The sequence below is a fragment of the Suncus etruscus genome, chromosome 8, assembly GCF_024139225.1.
Source record: "Suncus etruscus isolate mSunEtr1 chromosome 8, mSunEtr1.pri.cur, whole genome shotgun sequence".
Taxonomy (NCBI): Eukaryota; Metazoa; Chordata; class Mammalia; order Eulipotyphla; family Soricidae; genus Suncus; species Suncus etruscus.
The window spans coordinates 98,751,919-98,776,022 of NC_064855.1; positions in this window are offsets into that span (position 1 = coordinate 98,751,919).

Consider the following 24,104-nt stretch of genomic DNA (forward strand, 5'->3'; position numbering starts at 1 on the left):
AACAAATATTTTTTCTTTTTTAGAGAGATAAAATGAAATACTGTGATAAGGTGGTTATTTCTCATTTGCATTTGTAGTAAGTATAATTAAATCTATTATATAATTAACACAAAGTTAATGATTAATGTATTATTAACATATTTAAAAATCCATATAATTATAGGATACAAATGACCAAAGGGATAATTATAGGATACAAATGACCAAAGGGAAAGTATTAAATATATTTGAAAATTGTTATTAATTTAATGAAATGCTAAGCCATACAGAATTGGTATCAAATGTTCATAAATGTAAAATATTTTCATTTATAGAAACACATCAAAATATTTATTTTCATAACCACTTAATTCAATCATTATTTGAAAATATTTCCATAGTTCACCTTGTAATAAAAGTTACATGATTTACATTTTATATTCATGAATTCTTAAAGGATCTATGAATATAGAAACAGGAAATTAAATTTAGAAACACTCTAATGCTTAAGAAAACTAATATAGATACTTATCCTTAAATCTCACATTCCTGAATGATGCTCCTGATTTACTAATTTTTCTGTGCAAGATAAGGTTGTACACCTTGAGTGATGCTTTTGATTTTGTCATGCAGAAATACTCATTTAACAAAAGTACAATGATTAACTTGAATTAGATGCTTATTCATGAAAATTTATATAGTATCTACTTTGAATCACTTCATTTTTAAAAAAATCATAAAAATTAATTTAGTATAGTTTATTATATTTTACATTAACATGAATATCCATACTTTTTGAAAAAAGTAGAGATAAATTTTAGAAGAGACACTAATGACCATTCTGAGCTTACTTTTACCTTACTCAGGTATTTCTTTTTTTTTAATATTTTTTTTTATTTAAGTAACATGATCATAGTTGGATTACAGTCACAAACAGAACACCCCCCTTCACCAGTGTAACATTTCCCCCTCCCCCCTTCCCATCTCCTGCCAGTATTCGAGACAGGCATTCTACTACAGTCATTAGTATTTTCACTCATGTATTTCTAATTATTCTATTTTTTATCCTAAATTCAGTTTTATGTACTTTTTTTCCCTTTGCTTTTTGGGCCACACCATGTGATGCTCAAAGGTTACTCCTGGCTATGTGCTCAGAAATCGCTCCTGGCTCTGGGGACCAAATGGGGCATAGGGAATTGAACCAAAATCTGTTCTGGATTGGCCATGTGCAAGACAAATGCCCGACCGCTGTGCTATCGCTCAGGACCCATTCTAAATTCTGTTTTAAACAATATTAGAAGGTTTTGGCATAACCTTAAACAGTTACCTTTAAAATAAAATCTATAATTTATTCAAAATCTAAAAGAGGTTTGCTTTTAAAAACAAAATAAGACAGCAAAATAAGTCTATAGAAGAATTTGTCTTAAATAGAAGCCAACAGTACACAAATAGTCCTTTTGTTTCAGTCTTTTCAGAGGTAAGAAGCAGGTGTGGGTTGATGTATTGCCAACATCTTAATCTATTTACCTTACATATCATGAAACAATGATAAAATTTTACATTTTCAAGTAACTTTGTCCTCAAAATGGTAAGATTTTGGTTATTTTTGGAAATAAAAGAATTCAAGAATTCTTTTAGAAAGTATAATGGACTAGTGAAATGTAGGCCCCAGAATCTGGTATCACAGTATATGAAATAATATAGACAAACATTTGAAAATCATGCATTTAGGTACAAAAAGAAGTCACTGAAAGAAGAATGTAAGGTTTTTGTCAATATCCTGGTAGTCTTTCACACTGTGGATTCAGACACACGAACTGTCACAAATAAAATATGAACAATAGTGACCAAACAAACCATTCTGTGAACTGTCTTGACAGTAGAAGGCCCCATGCTGAGTCTTTCCATCTTCAAGCACCAATGTTATGGAGAAACAAACACAGCAGGAATTATCTTTTTCCAGTAATAGATGTAAAGAAACAAGGAGAGGGGGACAAAATGTTTGATATTTATAAATGCATAGTAGAAAAAAAAGTAAAGTTCTGTTGTCATATCCTGCTATCATTTGAAAACTTGTAATTAATTAGTTAATTAATCAAACTATTTTTAAAGCTCAGAACAGTACCTTGTATATTTTTGATAATAGCCCCATATCTGATGGGTATTGAGTGAATAGTTTCTCCCATTCTGTGGATGGTTTTTGTAACCTAGGCACTATTTCCTTTGAGGTGCAGAAGCTTCTCAGCTTGATATAGTCCCATCTGTTTATCTCTGCTTCGACTTGTTTGTAGAGTGCTGTTTTCTCTCTGAAGATGCCTTTAGTCTCAATGCCATGGAGTGTTTTACCTACGTGTTCTTTCTTTCCTATCTGGATGCTCTTGATATTTTTGACAAAGTACTAAAAAAGAAAAACCCTCTAATCCCATCAAAAAATGGGGAGAAGAAATACTGATGGCCAAAAGGCACATGAAAAAATGCTCCACATCATTAATCATCAGGGAGATGCAAATCAAAACAACGGTGAGTTACCATCTCATGCCACAGAGACTGGCATACATCACAAAGAATGAGAACAAGCAGTGCTGGCAGGGATGTGGAGAGAAAGGAACTCTCATTCACTGCTGGTGGGAATGCCCTCTTGTCCAGCACTTATGAAAACAGTATAGAAATTTCTTAATTGGGTTTTAAGAAAAATAAAAGACATTATTGTAATATTGCCCAAAGACAATAGAGATGAGGGCTGGAAGGAATTGTTCATGATATGAAGCTCACCACAAAGAGTAGTGATTGCAGTTAGAAAAATAACTACACTAACAACTATGGTGACAATGTCATTGAGTAAGAGAATTAGAATGCCTATCTTGAATATAGGCCGGAGGGAGGAGGGGAATTGGGAATATTGGTGATGGGAATGTGCACTGATGAAGGGGTTGTTCTTTTTATGCATGAAACCCGAACTCAACTGTATTGTTCAGATGTTTGAGATTTTAATTAATATTCTTCATTACTAAAAAAGGAATGTAGGAACAAAGAAAAAGGAGGATGCTGGGAAGATAGTACAGAAAGATAGAAGGGCATTTGCCTTGCAAATGGTGGACTTCAATCCCAGCATCCAAGATGGTTGTTTAAGCATCATCAGAATATTTTCTGAGAACAGAACTATAACTAAGCATTGAGTATTACTAGCTATGGCCCTCAAAGAAATAAAATTAAAAAAACACAAGTCAGAATGAGGGAAAAAGAATAAATGGTGAGACTGAAGACTATAAAACATGTCAGGTGCTTACCTTACCTTGCAATGTGCTACCAAGTTTCAATTCCCAATATTCCCTTTGGTTGCTCCAGTACCACCAAGAGTAATTTCTGAGTGCAGAGACAGGAATTACCCCTGAACATTGCTCCATTGCCCCCACCCAAAAAAAAAAACTAAAGCAAAAACCAGAAACACAAGTATATATTTCAAGAATTGCATGGTATTTTTCAATAATATACAAATATAACAAAATTCACTTCACAATAAAAACACATAAAACTTAATAACAGTAAACATGGATACCTAGACATTCTTCAGAAATGAAGAGTACACCTAAGAAGAGAATCATGTGTTTTTACTTTTACTCACAAAATTTTGATGCATTATCACAGTGAAGTATATCAAGATTTATAGCAATTAGACAAAGACAAATTATTTTACTTATGTTATCAAAGCAATTATTTTTAAATAATTTTATTAACTATATTTATATAGTCAGACTATTTTTATAGTAGGGTAACTCCACAATTGTACTCAGGCAGTGCAGGTAAATCTCTCCAAGCAATTCTAGGCCAACAAACTTACAAGGCTCAGTGCAAGAACCCATGGAGGTAGTGCAGTTTGGAAACTGCCGTGCCAGTGCTGGGAATTACTCAGGTCTGGTAAATGCTACTTCAGAGTTTAAAGCATTGTACCCAGCAATGTTCACAGTGATTAGGAGACTATATGATACACTGAATTATATTTGTGTTTGCTTACTGCAAAATATATATTAAACTTTATACTATCTATTATCAATCCTACCAGCTACATAGTATTTTAATACCTCTTTCCACTTAGGATATTTCCTATCTTTCTTAAAAATCTAATAAATTCTAGTACATGAAGATAAAAAGTAATATATGAAAAATAAACTATGTTTTCTGGGTTTTTTTTTTCCCTCCTGCCCAGGCACAGTAAATTTTGGGGTCATTCAAAAAGGGATTCACATGGCCTAAGAAATATGGGGTTTCTCCTCCCTTGGAATATATTGTCATGGGATCAACTATAGACTCTGTTCATGATCCTTTATTCTCCCGGTGGTGTATTTGTGGTGTTTGGGAGGCTTCTGCTCCGTCCTGGGTGATACAGTCAGACTTCTGTATCTAGAGATCTCAGTATCTGCACAGTTACAGGGGTGGGACTTATGATGAAGTCAGTCTTTGTGGTTGTAGAAGTTCTGTTCCCTCAGTGTCATTTTAATCCATCTTCTGTGGTTGGTGGTCTTGGTCTTGGCACTAAACCTGGATGGCACCTAGGATAACGCCTTTCCTTGGTTTCCAGAAGCCCCATTCCGTTACAGTTGTCTCTGCCAGACCTTTGGAACTGGGGATCATGGTTGTTGTGCAGGTCGTAGCTTAAACCCTAGACTAGGGCTTTTTTATTGGTCCCAAGATATATACAGTATGGTCATGGTTCTAGCAGCCAGTCCTCTGTAAATCACGTTCTTGGTTTTTGTACCTACCAGCGGGAGACAAGTCTTCTGATTTTGTCTTATCGGTGGCTGGTAAAGCAGGATAACCTACTCTTAGGTCAAGTTGTTCCCATTTTCCTCGTTGTCAGGATATCGTATTAGAGCTGGCACTCGTTGGTGTTCCAGTAGTAATAAGGTTGTCCCGGATGGGGTTTGTTTCCTGCAGCTGTTGTGAAGGACTGTGCCGTTTCTGTAACAAACAAAAAAATCGCCGTGGTCTTGAGACCTCAGGAGATTAGAACCCATCCGTCCAGCCTTGAACCCTGGGGAATGTTCTGTCTTGTATGCAGGAGTTTGAGTTTCATCCTCAATACCAAAAATAGTACCCTTAGCATAACCAGGACGTTTACCTCCACACAGAGTTATGAATAAGCTGTAAATAGAATTGGGTGTGCCAAAATCAAACCCAAAAGATATATAGTTTAAAAAAACTATTTTCATATGTAAAATCATAAAACAAGCCTAAATTATGAGTTGAATAGTAGGAACTTTTCAGAAGTAGATATTTATACCATATTTCCCACACAAATATATTTATGTAAATTCATATACACAGATACATATTCACACATATATAACATACATATGTGTTTCTGCATGTTCAAACACATATAACATATATAACACATAGAACAGATATGTGTTTTGAACCATGGAGACACTAACTCTACATCATAAGTAAATGGCAATAGCTATTCATTTTTTCCATTGTTATTATTCTCCTATAGCTTTAATGTAAATTTATACATGCTTGTTTTGATGTTTTTTCAGTGATATTACAGAAGTTATTTAACCCTTTTTAAGAACTAATTCTCAACACTTTGGGCACACTCACATACCCAAAACAACTTTCTGAATGTGGAAGATCATGGTTTTTATATTGTAATTGTTGTTTACAACTATGAGTGAGCAAGGAACTATTTTTCTCTTGTAATCTGATATGTGATTTTCTGTGTATGATTTATAACAATACTTATGAGAATATAATTTATCTTTATTAATTATCTTATTTCCTCTTCTCTGGACAAATAAAAAATAGACAGTTTAGGGTCATAGCTGTATAATAATTTTATGAAGGTTAATAACAAAATGAGATATTTCTGCATTCATATTCAGTAAATATAAGGTTCTGTGTAGATTAAGTGAATGTAACTACAAAATTAAAGACTAAAGATAGCTTACATTACTTTTATTCTTATGTATGACTTTATTTCTTTTCTTATTCTCTTAATGTGCTCCAATTACAAATCAATTGTATTTAATCCTAATTAGGAAATTCTCATTCAATTATTTCCAAGTTTTCACAAAGGAAAATTTTGTGTTAAAAGATACTTCTCTGTGCCTTTTCCCCTTAAATTGTTCAGGTCAGTTTAATTTTCCTCATGTTTATTGTAAAGGTGACACTAAATTGTAAAGCACTAAGAGGAATTTGTATTACAAGATAGGGGAAATTAATGGCAATTAAAATATAGCTTTAGAGGTGATGAATATTAAAATTGTCACTTTTCTAGAAAGACAGTAGATAAACTAGTTCATTACTTTGACTGATAAAATATATATGATATCATTCAAAATTACCTAATGAAAATTTCTCCATTTAAAGGATAGTATTATTAAAGATAGAAAAGAATATATCTGTCCTAGGGCTAAATACAATAGCAGTCATTGGAAATAGCCTACATTTAAACTGAAAAACTAGTATCCTTATATAATTTTCAAAAGATCTTAAAAATCTGAAATCTCATACCCCTTTTATCAGTTTGTATGCCATGCACATTTTGGAAGCAGATTATCTGCAGTTACATTTATAATTTCTGCAAAGCAAAGCATTTTCCTGCTTATAGAACCTTTGCTTTCACTGAAATTGCCAGAGATAAAAGAACTTTTAGGTTCAGAAAACTGAAGAGGTATAATGTATTTTCCTTAGCCTAGATTGCATCTACACAAATAGCCTTTGTCACAGAAATTTTTTCTGTAACTAAAAGTAGATTTTATTTCAATAAAAATTTTATTCAATTAAAATCTAGTCTGTCACATATTGCACTTAAAAAATAAAATGAATTAATTTATAAATTTACAAAAGTTCTAATGATATATTTTCATTTGATAATACCAAACAGGAGTCAATAAAAGCACTACAAAAGCAACAAGAGCTCCTCTAGGAGTGACTGCTGAGCTCATTGAGGAAAAAGCCCTGAACATCATCGACTACACATATTGCAGATACTCTTTCACTCCCAAAGTAAAAAATGCAAAATATAAGTTTTTAGGCCAGGATCTAGACCAGGGGTCCCCAAACTATGGTCTATGGGCCAATGCGGCCCATCGAGGCCATTTATCTGGCCCACTAGGTGTTTTTGACTCCACTACCTGTCCTGCTTAGCCACCTACAAGTCCAAGTCCCACAGTGCACATATATGGGATGTGTGTTGCACTCTCTGACTGCTCTCTTTCTCTCTGTCTCTCTTCTCTTCTCAGTCTGGGGCAGGGGTCCTCAAGCTATGGCCCATAAAAAGCAGACCCTTAATTCCCATAAAAATACAGGTTAATTTGTTGATTTAACTTTACTTGTTCGGCATTTTAAATATCTTATTTGTCACATTTTATTTAATTATTTACTTCAAAATAAGACGTGCAGTGTGCACAGAACTTTTTTCAAAGTTTTTTTTTTTTTTATTATAACCCAGCCCTCCAAGGGTCTGACAGACAATAAACTGGCTCTCTGTTTAAAAAGTTAGAGGATCCTTGGGAGCTGAGTGATAGCACAGCGGTAGGGTGTTTGCCTTGCACACACTGACCTAGGATGGACCTTGGTTCAATCCTTGTTATGCCATATGGCCCCACAAAGTCAGGGGAGATTGCTGAATGCATAGCCCTGAACATCGCTGGGTGTAGCCTCTTACAAAACAAAGAAAAAGTTATTAAAAAGTTAGAGAATCCCTGATTCTATACAATAGTTATGATAAACTGCATGGCTTACTTATAACTAGTCAGGGTATGAATCCCAAATACATTTGGTTCCCTAAACACTACTAGGATTGATTCCTGAGGAAACAACCAGTAGCAAAACGCTGAGCACAAACAAGTATGCCCATTCAATGAAAATAAAATAAAATAAAACAAAATTAATTATATTTTGAAATTTTCTTCTTTAAATTTAAAATCAACTTTAAACTTGGAGATTGTGACCTCTAACATTAACCCGTTTAATAGCAAAATGAGTAAAATAAATGGAGTTAAAAAAAAAAAACATGCACACCATACATATATTATGTAAACTTAACACATTTTTCAATACCAAATATAATGTTTTATTTTTCTACAAAAGTTGAATACTACCTTTTCTTCTATCTAGGACTCATGACAAGAACAGAAACTAGAACTTTAAGTTCAACAGAAAGACAAAATGTATACTCATTTTTAATCAAATAAACAATTTCACTTTTAATTATTATTGACTTTTTAAGTTGCAGAGTAAAGTTCTTTACCTTAAAATTCACCAATGATTAAGTTTAGCCACTGCTGTCATACAACCTAACCAAAGAAATATGTTTGTAATCATTATTTTTTCTGTCACTCTGGTTTTGGCAAAATTAGCAGAGCTGAAATATGTTACATAGAAAAATAAGTAGGGCATATTAAGGAATGATAGATAAATAATGATGATCAGAATAACTTATTTTGGACCTTTAAGTTATTTTTGTCCAGTCTTAAATTTAAGAAGAAAAATAATGTTTTAGATTTAGTAAATACAGTTTTTACCAATGTTATTTAATTTTAATATTAAATATGTGCTTAAAATTATACTTTCAACATTTATAATATTATTAATATTACTTTTGAATCCATTTGGCTAAACTTTATATTAATTTGATTATTTAATTATATTTTATATATTTTATAAGATATATATGCATTTTATACTTATGGATAAATTGTCCTACAAGATACAATTTTGATTATAAAAATGGAGTCTATTAATGTCATATAATTTATAGTACTTAATAAAATCAAAATTATGTTTTTCCCAATATATTTAGTATATGGAAATAAAACAAATACATTTACTAACAGTTGCAGTAATTCAAGATGACTGCTGGTAATATTGTTTATTCCCTTTCCCATAATTAAGTTACATTAATACACTCAAATTGGTACAATGATTTTATTAGGTATAAAATATATTCATAACATTTGAATTAGATATACAATTGCAATTAAATATCTAGAAACAGAGAATTGTAAAGCAAATTTTTAGTTTTGGTCATTGAAAGATGATTAATTTTGCCAAATCAAACAAAATTATTTTTGGGTGGAGATAGAGTGATAGCACAAGAAAGGTGTTTGCTTTGTACATAGTAGACCAGTATAACCCAGGCTTGATCCTTGACATCCCCTATGGTCTCCTGAACTTGCCCAGGAGATTTCTGAGTGCAGAGCCAGGAATAGCCCCTGAGTACTACCAGCTGTGATTTTAAATCAACAAACAAACAAAAAAAAACACCACACAAGCACATAATTACTTTTTCTCTAGCAAAACACTAATTTATAGCACTATAATATTAAAATGTCACTATTTCATTTTTTCTCAAATTTTGAAGCAAGTCTTTATACAATTTTGTACTTTTATACATTAAAAATATATTGTCTATACATTTTGAAAAGGCATAAAATAAAAATATGTTTATTTTATTTTAAAAATAAGACAACAGTTTCAAAATTTTATATTCTTATTCTCATCAATGACCAAAAATCAGAATTTAAAGTTTTTTCACATAGAAATAGATGCATTGAATTTGGAATCAAATCTGTTATGTGTTTGAATTCTTAAACACTTGCGAGTTATTACTAGTTGCTGAAATAAAGTTAAAGACTCTATCTATTAAACTATTTGTGTAAATTTTGTAACTTGAATTTTTACTATTATAATGTGAAATGTAATAGATATAGTAATAAATCAAATTATTTTAATTAAAGTCATATGACATCTGTAATATTAAGAAATGTTAATAATGTCATAACACTGATAAAGTTATTAAAATATTAATAATTAAATAAATCATTATTGATTAATTGATAATATGTAGTGTTAATTTATCAAATGATATTAATAATAATTAATAACAGTAGTTTAAAAACTAAATAAAATTACATACTGAATTGGAATATAAAGAACTATTTTATTTTCAATAAAACATGTAAGTATATATGTAAAAGACCCTTAAAATAACTAAAATAGGGGTAGGAATGATAGCACTGTGGGTACGCCATTTGCCTTGCATGCAGCTGACCTGGGTTTGATGCTATTCATCCTATACAGCTAGAGCTTTCAAGGAGAAATTTCTTTTTCTTTTTTTCTATTTTTTGGTTTTGGGTAACACCTGGTAGTGCTCAGGGGTTACTCCTGGTTCTATGATCAGAAATCGCTCCTGGCAGGTTCGGGGGACCATATGGGATGCTGAGATTCGAATGCCCTACCTCCATGCTATCTCTCCAGCCCCTCAGGAGCAATTTCTGAGTACAGAGCCAGAAGCAAACACTGAGCTCCAATGGTATTGCCCCTGCTTCCCACAAATTAAAAATTAAAAAAAAAAAGGTGATTCATACAATTTAGAAGAGATCAATAACAGGATAGAAGTAATTCAAATAAATGTGAAGAATATTCACACATTGAATTTATATAACAGAATCATAATACTTTATAACATATTACTAGACATTATTTGGTTTAGTTTTAGACCACATCTAGAAGTGCTCAGGATTTACTCCTGGCACTGCATGCAGAGACCAGTGCTGGCAGGCCAAATTATGTGAGCGGGATCAAACTTGGATCATGTACTTGCAAGGTAAATACATTAGCATTACAAATTTTGCTCTATTGCGCAAGTTTTTAATATGATTGCCTAATAAAACACATCAAAACAATTTTTGATACATTATATGATACTTAAAACCATCACAAAAATATTTGTTTATCTTTCATAGACTTCCTTATCTTTCAAACAACTTTATCAATAGATACTGGACTTCCCCACTATCCATGTTTTGTGACAAGGAATTTACACCCATATCGTCAGTTGATTTACTTGTTGATTATTCTAAATTATAACTATACCATTATGTTATAAACATTTACTTTATTTATGCTGCCATGTTATATAAATATACATTATTAGTTAATAAAATTAAATATACATTAATATATTAATAGTTAATATTTATCAATAGTTATATAAATATACATTAATAGTCCAATAGCATCCAGGGTAATTAGCTGATTCATATAATTGAAGCTCTAAACTTAATATGAAAATTTCATTACCTTATGATATGCATGATTTATATAAATTTTGGTGACTACAGATATATTACATAGCGATAGAAATTGTTATGTAGAATTCTTTAATGCAAAAAATACGTCTCAAACTGGAAACAAATGTGACTGTCCTAACATTATATAGGTGTAGTCATTATAGGTTTTCAATTATTACAGCACATTTACTTAATCCTTTTTTTGATTTCTTAAATATTGCACTTTAGAAATATGAGATTGTTCTTACCCAAATTTTTCTTTCTCTTGAATTTCTTAAATATTGCACTTTAGAAATATGAGATGTTTTTCTTCTCAACTTCTTTTCTTATTTCCCTTCTGAAACCAGAACTTACTTGATTTTAAACACCATTGTTTATAGAATTGCTAACAATACAGTTACTTCTGCCTTCCAATATTCCAACACCAGTCCAACACCAATGTAGATTCCTCAACCTAAGTTTTCCAAACTCCTCCAAGTATTAACATTGGGAGTTAGAAATAATATACTATTATTGCTTGTTCTAACTAAATGATAAAAGAATTATTGAAGTAGACTTGATTAAGAAAAAATTTGTGAAAATTGTCAAATCTTTCATTGGGGTCATTATGCTACTCTGTGAAAATTTACTACACAGTTAATTGCTAGTTGAGCCTTCTGCTGGTTTTGTTTGTTGAGTTGTTGAGTTTATATGGCATATAATTTGTAGTATTACTCCTAGAACTTCAGTTAAAATTATGGGGGTGTTGTGAGATTGAAGAGGCCATGTTGTTCAGAACTTTAATTATCTGATGTGGGGACCCGAGGCCTAACAGTCTCTAGCAGTCTCTCAAGAGGCCTGAACAAGGATGCAGCCTGCCTTTACTAAAGTCAATCTAAGAAGTTATGTTTCACATCAATAGTGAGGCATTGTGACAAGCCAAAGGGAACACTGACTCCAGTAACTTTGGGAGAAAACATATTTTAGACAGGACATATTTTAGACACATCCTGTGGATAGGGAGAAGCAGTTTTTGTTATCTATATAACCAGGTGCTGAGGGAATTAGGGAACCATTGTTAATTATGTAGCTAGACGACTTGGTGAGTCTTAGGGAAAAAAACTTACGATGTTATCTCTTTAACCAAAGGCCTTGAGAAGTTGCTCGGACAAAGTGCTTATTCTGCAATGTCTTTGCTTTCCCCCATGTATGATATATAATGATCTACCCCCTTTGCAAAGATAAGAAGTTAGCTGGTTCTTACTGGTTTTCCATTTTCTTTGTCTGTGTATCTTGTGTGTTTTTTGTCTGTATGTTTTAAAAGCACACTCCTTCCGAAAAATTAACCAACGTTTGTGGTGTTCCCGCAGAGCTGAGGCAGAGACGCTACAATCTGGATCTATGCTAATCATTTTGGATGGTGGCAGAAGAAGATGGTGGACTTTGAACTTTTGGAAAGACGGAGCTGCAGAAGGGATGTGTGGCTCACCCTTGTTCCAAAGATTCCTTGAGCCATTATCTATGGCACCAGCATACCTGCCCTTTTTGGTCGCTCTGTGTCTCTGTAGAGACTTATAAAAAAAAAATAGTGGAGCTGGGCTAGGCATGGAGATATTTATTGGTTGCATCTTGGTGTGCTGCAGCAGAAGCTTTGCCACATGGGGAAAATGCACTGGCTTTTTCCAATGTGCAAGCATGTAGTAATATCAGCTGCTAGACCAGAATATTCCAAAGTATTTTTTGGCTGTGTGCCTCTTTATTTGAGTGTTAGATGAGTCTATGGCATAGGCCTCATGGGCATACTTGACATATCTGAATTGTGGACTTGGCTGCCAGGGCTTCTGGAAGTAGAGTCCCAGAGTCTTATTTTGTGCTTAAAGAACAGGCCTGGTAGAGATCAAAGGTCAATATGCTGCCACAGAATAAATTGTCTTGGGGCCGAAGTGGTGATAAAGTGGTAGGGCGTTTGCTTTGCACGAGCTAACCTACTACAGACCCGCTGGTTCCATCCCTGGTTCGACCCCTTGGCGTCCTATATGGTCCCCCAAGCTAGGAGCATTTCTGAGCATAGAGTCAGGAGTCACACATAAGCATCACCGGGGGTGGCCACATCCCAAAATAAAAGAATGAAAAACCTCCTGTTTCCTTGTTGAAGTATTTTATGACAAAAAAAAATTGTTAGCCATTCTGTGTCCAAGAGTAGCCATAATTCACAATGGGTAACTTTAATCTTCTCTATCAGATCGTGCAGACCTTCTCTATATTCTAATTACATGGAACTTGTGGATGGAAAGCCCATAAAAATGCTGAATCTCGACTTAAAGCTCCTCTCACCATCTCCTTTGTCACAAACTCATTGATACATAAATTGAAGCATCTGTGCACAACTATTTTGATTACTTTAAACAGATTTTGTTACTGATTTACACTAACTCTCAGGAATAATAATAATAATAATAATAATAATAAGGCTAAATAGTAAAGGAAAGTTGCAATTATATCCTTTTGTTATCCCCATTATGTTATCCTGCTGAGCATAATTACATTTTTGCATATCATATGACAATTCTTTGACTTTTGGGGACAGATTTGAGACTGTACAGTTTTTCTAGGATACAGAATAATCAGCAAAATAAAAGAGAAATTTTAAGCAGTGCATTTCTTTCCATCAATTTTAATAAATATACCTTTCTGAATATGATCTTGTATTTGTTTTTATACCATCTATGGAGGAGTACAATGTTTCTGAGAAATGTTTAGATTCAAAGTTCAGTACTAATGTAATATGTTTTTACCCATTTAACTCATATCTATTAAGTAGAAAGTCCATATTTCTTTTTTATCTTTTTGGGCCAAACCCTTTGGCACTCAAAGGTTATTACTGGCTATGAACTCAGAAATTGCTCCTGGCTTGGGGACCCATATGGGATGCTGGGGATCGAACCATAGAGTCTTTCCTAGGTTAATGCATGCAAGGCAAATGCCCTACTGCTTGTACCACCACTCCAGTTAAGAAATCCATATTTCTAAAGCAAAGAAAAATTGATTCAAATAGAAAGGTTTCTTTAAAATTCTAAGACATTGACTTAATTATAAAGAGGTATGTCTAGTATATTAATTGTGTTAATTAATAGTATATTAATTGTGTTATCTTTGCAGCACTAATTCTGAATTTTTAGCAATTTTGATTGTAATAAAGAACCATTGCTGTTTCCAAATGTAAAATTTAAAAGGCTGGGGGCTGGAACAGTGGGGCAGGTGGTACAGCGTTTGCCTTTCATGCACTAACCTAGAAGAGATCTCTGTTCAATTTCCTGGCATCCCAAATGGTCTCCCAAGCAAGGGACAATTTCTGAGCACCTAGCCAGGACTAACTCTTGAGCATCACCGAGTGTGATCCATAAACCAAAATAAATAAATAAATAAATAAAACCAAAAATACTTAAAAGCTGTAGTATACATAAATACGGAATTTATGGATATAGTCTTATATGAGTATGTGTATGTAAGTACACATGTAAATCTATGGCTAACTATGTATAGTTAAACCTCTATGTTTGATATTTCTATTATATAAATGTTATTTTAGGATAGATTGACAACTAACAGAAAATGCTCAAAATAGATATTTATAATGTTCTTTTTTATAGATTTGCACAATTATTGTTTTCTACTATTATGGTGATAGTATATTAATGATGTTATGAACTAACCTCATTTGTAATGATTTTATATATGATGCTCATGATTTATGTATTAGAACATATAAAATGATTGGCTAGATATAATTTTTTGAATATATTGTTCTTATAACCTAGACAGCATATTTATCATTTCCTTTTTAATAAATCTAATACCAATTTATTTGGACAAACAGCAGTGTAGGTAGAGCACTTTCCTTGCAAATGGCCCATCAAGATTCAATTTTGAGTATCCCCTAAGGTCTGAGCTTAGCTAAATATGTTCACCCCCAAAAAATAAACAAAAAAAGAAATACAGATTACCTAAGTTAGTCTAAGTGTTACATGTTGCTTATAAAGGTTTCACAAAAAATACCTCATTATATACACTTAAACCATTCATATGTTTTATTCATTTATACATCTATCTGTATTTAGCAATGGAAAATTAAATAATTTCCAACAGTGATTCAATGTTTCTATAGCTACATTTCTCTTTTAAAATTCTGTTTTTGCGTAATTTTAGGTTGATAAAGATTGATTGAAAAAATAACACTTATTACAGACACTTTGAATCTATGTGTATATTTTTCTTTTATTATCAGCTCTTCCACAACTTCTTCTACAAGCCAGAATAGGATGATGGTTACAACTAATAATCAGAACCTTCTATTATTATTCAAAGTGCAAAATTTACCCAAAATATATAGATTACATTATAATTCACACAGAATTGTACACTGCACTATTTTAGCAAATGTACCCTACTTGATATTAACAGCAATTATTTACTTAGAGTGTAATATTTGCCAGTATATGTTGTAAGCAATTGACATCAATCACTGAGAAAAGAACTACTAGTAGACTCAAAGATTAACTAAGAAAGGCATCTAGAATTGAGGAAATTATTAAAAATGATAACTGAGATGAAGAGGACTAAGACATTTACCTAGGTTAGTAGATTCAGTTTCATGTGTATTTTGTTTCATTACTATTATTAAATTTCTGTAAAAGTAAATGTTGATGATGATAATTTATTAATTTCTAACTTATCTTGTGAAATCTAAGAAGCAGATAAAGAACAAAAAGCATTTAGGGAGAAACAAGAGATAGATATGTAAGATATAATTATTGAAATTACAATATAAATTATAACAGCATTTATAATACCCCATTTTAGTTAGCTTATGTGACAAAGATTAAAATTACATAGTGTATAATTTTCCTGAGACTTTTTAAATAACAATTGTAATAGAATAGGAAGAAGAACCTACACTTTGACACTGTGTTGGCCAAGCCTCTAATATAGTATATAGAATACAGTATAATTTGGGGCCAGAGTGGTGGTGCAAGTAGTAGGGCATTTGCCTTGTATGCACTAACTTAGGATGGAACATGGTTGGATCCTCTGGCTTCCAATATGGTCCCCCAAACCAGGAGCGATTTCTGAGTGCATAGCCAGGAGTAACCTGTGAGTGTCACTGGTGTGGCCCAAAAAACAAACATAAAGAATGCAGTATAATTTATAATTATATTTAAATATGACTTTTAGCATTTTTTTATTAAAATGCATCAGTCTTTGAATGACAGAAAAGTCTCTAACTCTTGGAGTTCAAGTTTTAGACATCTACAATCAATACACAGAATTAATCATTCTTTTGAAAATGCAAAATCACTTTATGTGAGATTAAGACATCAAGTATGCATGATGACTAGAGACTTTTTACATGCCCGCTATTGTAATTTTTTCTTGTTAGAGGTGTCTTCTATTTTCAGAGTACGGTTGTATTTCAAGTTGAGTTGTTATTTTCTTTGTACTTTAGCATTATCATAAAGGTCTCCTATATAAAAATTCACATCTATTGAATCCTCATAGTTTTCTTTTTTTTTGATATCTTTATTTAAACACGTTGATTATAAATATAATTGTAGTTGGGTTTCAGTCATGTAAAGAACACCCCCCTTCACCAGTGCAACATTCCCATCACCAATGTCCCAAGTCTTCCTCCTCCCCACCCTACCCCATCTGTGCTCTACTTCTCTCATTCATTAACATTGTTATGATAGTTCTCAGTGTAGTTATTTCTCTAACTGCACTCATCACTCTGTGGTTAGCTTCATGTTGTGAGCTGGACCTTTCAGCCCTCCTTTCTTTTGACTCTGAGAATTATTGCAAAAAATGTTTGGTGAAGCTAGAGTATGTTAGAACTACATTTCCCAATCCATAAGAGATATCTGCTAGATTTTTTTTTTTTTTTTTGCTTTTTGGGCCATACTCGGTGATGCTCAGGGGTTACTCCTAGTTATGACTTAGAAAATCACTCCTGGCTTGAGGGACCATATAGGACACCAGGGGATCAAACCACAGTCCTTCCTTGATTAGCCGCGTGCAAGACAAATGCCCTACCAGTTGCAACACTGCTCTGGCCCCATCAGTAACTCAGCTCTTCTCTGTGCCCTGAAAGATGAATCAAGACAAGCAGAGGACTGAGCACTGGAAAGCCGCATAACAGCAATGACATCTGATGGTTGGATGAGAAGCAGTACTCGGTAACACAGCTCCTCTCTGTGCCTTAAAGATGAATCATGACAAGCAGAGGAGTGATGATGCCTGGCAGCTGTATGGGATGCGGAGGTATGGAGGACGGATGACTTGTACCTGAATTTGGAGAAAGTTTCAGCATGCCATATATCGGCATATAAAACAATCTCGGACTTTTAAGAAGTTTTTCCGGGCCGGAGAGATAGCATGGAGGTAAGCCGATTGCCTTTCATGCAGAAGGTCATTGGTTCGAATCCCAGTGTACCATATGGTCCCCCAAGCCTGTCAGGAGCGATTTCTGAGCCTGGAGCCAGGAGAAATCCCTGAGCACTGCCGGGTGTGACCCAAAAACTCAAAACAAAACAAAACAAAACAATAAACAAAAAAAGATTTTCATGGGTTAAAAAGTCATCTTATATGTCGGAAAATATGGCATATGCTTAATAGAAGCATATATTAGTATGCTCCTCACAACGCAGCCTTCAATGTTGCTAACTCGATAATTTATAAATTTAAAATTAGCAGCTCAAAATTATAGAGTACATACATTAAAAAAAACACAGAACCCAAGTAAAGACAATATAGGAATAAAGGCAATTACTTTGCATGTAATAAGCTTGTGTGTGGTTCAATCCACAGCACTGCATATGGTCTTTTGTGCATGGCCAAGAGTGATCCCTGAACATATAAAATTGAGTGATATTATGAGTCAGAGGTGACCATTCCCTAAGGTACTGATATGATCATAGATCATCATTATCATCATCATCATCATCACCATCATCGTAAAAGTGAGGAGATGCTTAGATCATCCCTGACTCCAAAATACAGGTAGGAAAACAAAATGGGAAGAAATCCAGAAGGGAATTAATTGTAAGGCGGTGGAAAGTAATGGAGGTCAGGGATGAAAGGCTTTTGGTGGTATAGCAGGTATATTGGTGGTATAGCAGAGATATATAGCTATGTATACAAAACTCAGAGTCAACAACATTATAGGCATGGACTTGAAAAAAAATCAACAAAAATGTGCAAAAACAAAAGAGGAGGCAGGTTTCGGGGTGCTATGGGTTGGAAAGACTTGGAAACACTTGTGGAGTGAAGTTGACACTGCTATAGAAACTGAACCTGGATCATGGTATACATAAAACTAAATCATACATAACTTTGTAAATTATGGTGTTAAATATTAAAATAAATGTATCCTATCTGTTGGTAATTTATTTTGAATAGCTCACAATTTGCCAAAGTAACTTCAGAACTTAAAATATGGAACAAAAATTATTTGCTTATGAAATATTGTGATTATGAAATAAGTGAAGTTATTCCACTCAATTTCAGTTTCATCTCTTTTTCCCATATTAAAGTAGCAATAAACATTTCTACTGAACTATATCATCTGATAAATTATAAACATATTTTACTTACAAGAGGTAGATTAAAAAAGACAGTGAGGGTGTTTATTGAGAATCTATATACTCTGGAAAATTTTATGTTCTTTCTAAAATATTTATTATTTATCTTATGTATAAGTAAAATATAAATGTCTAAGTGCATGTAAGGATGCCAATTTATATCCTATAAGCATATTGGTGCCTATTTACCAGAAACAAGTGGTTAATAATTGCCTGGCACCTTAGTATATTTCATATAATACGTTAATATATTTAGTATATTTAAAATGTGTCTCTTTTAACCTGTAGAATCGCAAGTGTTTTTATATTATTAACAACTTAGCTCTAAGGACTCTATAATAACTAAAAAAGTTATTTTTTTGGAAATGTTTTATGAATTTTTAATCAATGATCTGACTTACTGGAAATATACAAAAATTTTTGTACCCAAAATTCTGCACCAGAATTTTTGCACCAAACATTCTGAAAATGTCTTTGGATATTAATCTAGCAACTTAATCTTTAACTTTGAAACTGAAGAGGTGAGTAACATTATTGTAAATACAAAAGATGAAAGTTACTTAATATTCTAGCCTTCAATGAATATTGCAACAAAGTTTACTGATTATAGTAATACCTATGTATAGCCAAACCAGGATAAAAAACTAGCATTTGGATAGTGAAAAAGTTAAATTATACAATCGATTTAGCAAAGGCTACTCAGTAATTTGGGTCTGAATTCAGAAAGCAGAAGAACAAATTTAATCAGGCAGTGTGAAGAGTGACAGATAAAAAGCACATCAATCCCCATTGGTCTGGCCTTATTTGAAAGACAAAATCTATCACAATGAATTAAAAGCACAATGTGAAAGGGAAACAGATAGAAGATTTAATTTACATACCTGCCTTATCACAGCAAGGATGATGATAGCAGAAGTCATTTTCTAATGACTTGCTACATATTTAACACAAAGAAAAATCCAGATTTAGCATTTTAAAGGTAAGATAGTTGCAGTTGTTGCTGGGCCTACAGACCGGGTAGTGCTTAGGTTACTAAAGACTGCTATCAGGAATTTAATCATGGAGATGCTCAGGGGTCATGTGGGATGCTGTGCATTGAACCCACTTTGACTACATGCAAGGCAAGTGCTTTACCAAGTTTACCATGATGCTAGTATATAGTTAATTTTTTGTGTGTTTTCTGAGTAATAGAAAATTTCATTAAAATTATTGAACAAATATTCAATATTGTAGTGACAAAGTTGGAAAAGAAAACAAGAAGGGGCTGGAGGTGTGGCACAAACTGTAAGGCATCTGCCTTCCTTTTGCTAGCCTAGGACGGACTGCGGTTTGATCCCTGGCGTCCCATATGGTCCCGCAAGCCAGGAGTGATTTCTGAGTGCATAGCCAAGAGTAAACCCTGAGAGTTACCAGGTGTGGTCCCCCAAAAAGAAAGAAATCAAAGAAAATAATAAGAACTCAAGTGTTGAATTTATTACTTTTATACCCTTTGTATATACAAAAATTCATTACTACAGTAACATATTAATTTTATTTATTTATTTAGTTATTTTGGTTCTTGGGCCACACCTGGTGATGCTCAGGGGTTACTCCTGTCTATGCACTCAGAAATTGCCCCTGGCTTTAGGAGATCATATGAGATGCCAGAGGATTGAACCTCAGTCCATCCTATGTCAGCTGTGTGCAAGGCAGATGCCCCACTGCTGTGCCATACTCTGTCCCCAACATATTAATCTTAGATAACCACCTTTTATATATAGACAAACATTATAAACAATTTATGTCTTTCTTATAGCATGTTTTAAAATGTAATATATACTTTATATGTACATATGTATATATAATGGATATGGATAACTTGAGTTTGGATAGTTTATAAACACATAACAATATCACCACAGAAAAAATAGTAATATTGATTATATTTAAAATATTTCTTGGGACTGAGAAAGAGTACAACAATAAAGCATTTACCTACATTCATTTAGCTGATGTAAGATTGGTCTACATTACTCCAATATGCTACTCTTGCATTGTCAGGAGTGATCCCTCATGACAGAGCCAAAAATAAGCACTTGAGGCTGGACCAGTAGTTCAAAGGGTAGAGCATTTGCTTTGAAAGCAACCTGCATTCTATTCCATAGGGTAAACTGAGACTGCTATGAATGACTGCTAAGAATAGAGTCAGGCGTAACCCCTGAGTGCCAACTGGTATGAGCCCAAAAGAAACAAAGAAAAATCCCTATATAACAGTAGATGCAATCTAAATTAAAATAAAGTGAATAAAAAACAAGACCCCAGCAGAATATTTTTATATTGTATGCTTATGAATGTGTATGGTATTAGGATAATCTACTATCTTAATTATTTAAGTACAAAATATCTTAGTGTTCAATGAAGATCTTTAATTTACTGTTTTTTGTCTTTATTTTTTATCTTTAATTTTAAGACAACGTGGGTACTCAACCTTAATTCTGAAAGTGCAGGGGTGGGTGACATGCAATGTGAAATTAAACCATGGTTGCTTGCATACAAAGCATGTTTTTTTCCCTATGTACTAACTCCACAATCACTTGTACAATTTATCTAAAATTTTACTCAGATTTTCAGCTACAACCCTATAACAATTATAAACAACTTCCCATAATTCATCATTCTCATCTCCTGACAACCACTGTTCTATTCTCAGTTTTTATGAGTTTTACTATTTTATATTCTCATAGTTTGGGATTTGGAATTTTCATCATTTGTGGAAGACTTATTTAAATCTAATATTTTATGTCATCTTTTCTGATAAAAGATGACTTTTGCTTAAGTGCTCTGTATTCAACTTGTTGCACTGAATTAAAAAATGGTGATAGTGACATCCTATTCTTGTCTTATTATTTCTTAAATTTTACTTTATTTAAAGAGCATGCATCGTATAGTTGACATAGTTGAACATAATACATTTTTCCAGATTAGTGAGATCAAAATTACTAAAAAATAAAAATATAGGAGCCTAAGTAATAGCACAGTGTGTAGGGCATTTGCCTTGCACATAGTTTACTCAGATTTGATCCTTAGTATCCCATATGGTCCCTGAGCCTGCAGTAGTAATTTCTGAGTACAGAGCTAAGAGTAGCCTCTGAATACCACCGGGTGTGATTCATCATACACACAAAAACATACATATACACATATAGATATATATTCACAAGTTTTCTTTATGCTGTATTTTATCATCTTTTATTCTCCTTCTTTAAAGATGGTTACAAATAGCATAAAGCACATTTGTAAAAATCAATGTATTTTCAATGAGGTCATTAAGAATTAATGATATATTGTGAATACTGTATGAGGTCTTAAGAATTAATGATATATTGTGAAATAGTAGATGACTGATATTGATTTATGATCATAATAATGCAGAAATTCTGACAGATAACTGGAATATTTGACAAAATAGCATCATGAATTTAAAAGTACTATATTTTTAAGACCTATAATATTTTCTTCTCCTTACCTATTCTCAAGAGTCATTGTTTTACTCCCTACTCTGCTTAGATTTTATTAAAGCTTAATCCACTGTGAAAAGAAAACTGTGGATAAAACTAACCCATTCTAGTTACCCCCATATGAAGAGGGAAATAGAGATGAAGCTGAGAAGAACCAGAGAAGTCAGATAAGGGTCAATATATTCACTTAAACACTGAAATCTAACCATCAAATCAGAGCAGTTATCCACCCTTCAACACACACAAGTTACTGTCCTTTTTGCATGGTCCTGCATATTAATAGGCACTATAGTTGAAAAGCAGAGGTTTCGACACTATTTAAGGAATCTCTAGTAAAGCAAAATGTAACATAGGAAATAAAACAATTAGTTTAAAGTTATTTCTGACATGCATATGTCAAAAATGTAAGTAAAATCAAAGTCTAAATTCAAAGCATTCTATAAGGGAACCATTAATCTGCACAAGTAAAAAATGTATAACAAATATATATCACCATTAGTAAAATAACTTTAGTAAACATTGGTAAAACTAACCTGATATACTAGAAAAAACATACATGATTTTAGTGGAATTTAATTTGCTATTTAAGGGAGATCCAAAGGTCTATAACTGCAAATAATTTTTTGGAATGTCAGCACTTTCTTATCTTAGAATTTATTTGAAACATTTATTATTTGTTTTTACTAAGTCTTCATAATTTAAAAGTTGTTCATAATAGAATTTCAGGCACATAAAAGTCCATCAGCAATCTTACCACCAATGTCAGCTTCCCTTTATCAGTGTCCCAAAATTCCATTTAACTACTAAAAATTTTTTTGTAATAACCTTTTTATTGAATCACATTGATGTTCACGATTACTTTTAAGTCATACAATGTTCAACACCCTACTTTCACATGCACATCTCCTGTAATCAAAGTCTCCTGATTTCTTTCTGCTTTCTACCCTAACCCTTTCCCACACCTTTGCTTGCCTGTATGGTATCTCCTCCTCCTCCTCCTCCTTCTCCTCCTTCTCCTTCTCCTCCTCTTCCTCCTCCTCTTTCTCCTCCTCCTCCTCCTCCTCCTCTTTCTCCTCCTCCTCCTCCTCCTCCTCCTCCTCCTCCTCCTCCTCCTCCTCCTCCTCCTCCTTCTTCTTCTTCTTCTTCTTCTTCTTCTTCTTCTTCTTCTTCTTCTTCTTCTTCTTCTTCTTCTTCTTCTTCTTCTTCTCCTCCTCCTCCTCCTCTTCCTGCTCCTCCTCTCTCTCTCTCTCCTTTACATATCTTTTAAAATCTGAAAATTGCAGTATTGACACATGGAATAGTACACAGACGTTAAGAAAATGAAGACATGGAATTTGCTTGTTCATGGAGGGATATGAAGGGAACCTTGCTGAGTAAAATAAGTCAGAGGGAGAAATGAGAACGAATGATCAAATTCATATGTGGGATATAAATATGAGATAGTATGATAATCATACCCAAAGGTAAAATTTACCAATAGAGATGAGGTCCTGGAGGGCTTGTTTATAAAAGAACACTTGCTTTAAAGATTTAGGGAAAACAATTAACAAAGAGAATACAACATTATAACAAAAGTAGTTGAAAGTGATCACTCTGAACAAGAATTGGATATTCAATGGAGGTGGTGGCATATACAAGATATCCCTTCCGCACTTCCTTTTATCTTCAAATTTCTGTCTCATAATTGGACAAGCTAGGTAGAGTCCCTTGGTGAGCTGTTTACATTTGCTGTATGGGGTTTTTTGTTTGATCTTATTTTTTTTAACTCTCAATTTTCTGTGATATCTGAACTTGATTCTAATACTCTTTGTCTTTAAATTATGTGTCTTATCTTTTGTGTACCGTGCAATTTATGAAACAAACAACACAAAAACATTTTAGGTATTGTGACTAGCACTACTGTTAATGTTAGGGTTTCGTTAATAAAACATTCACAT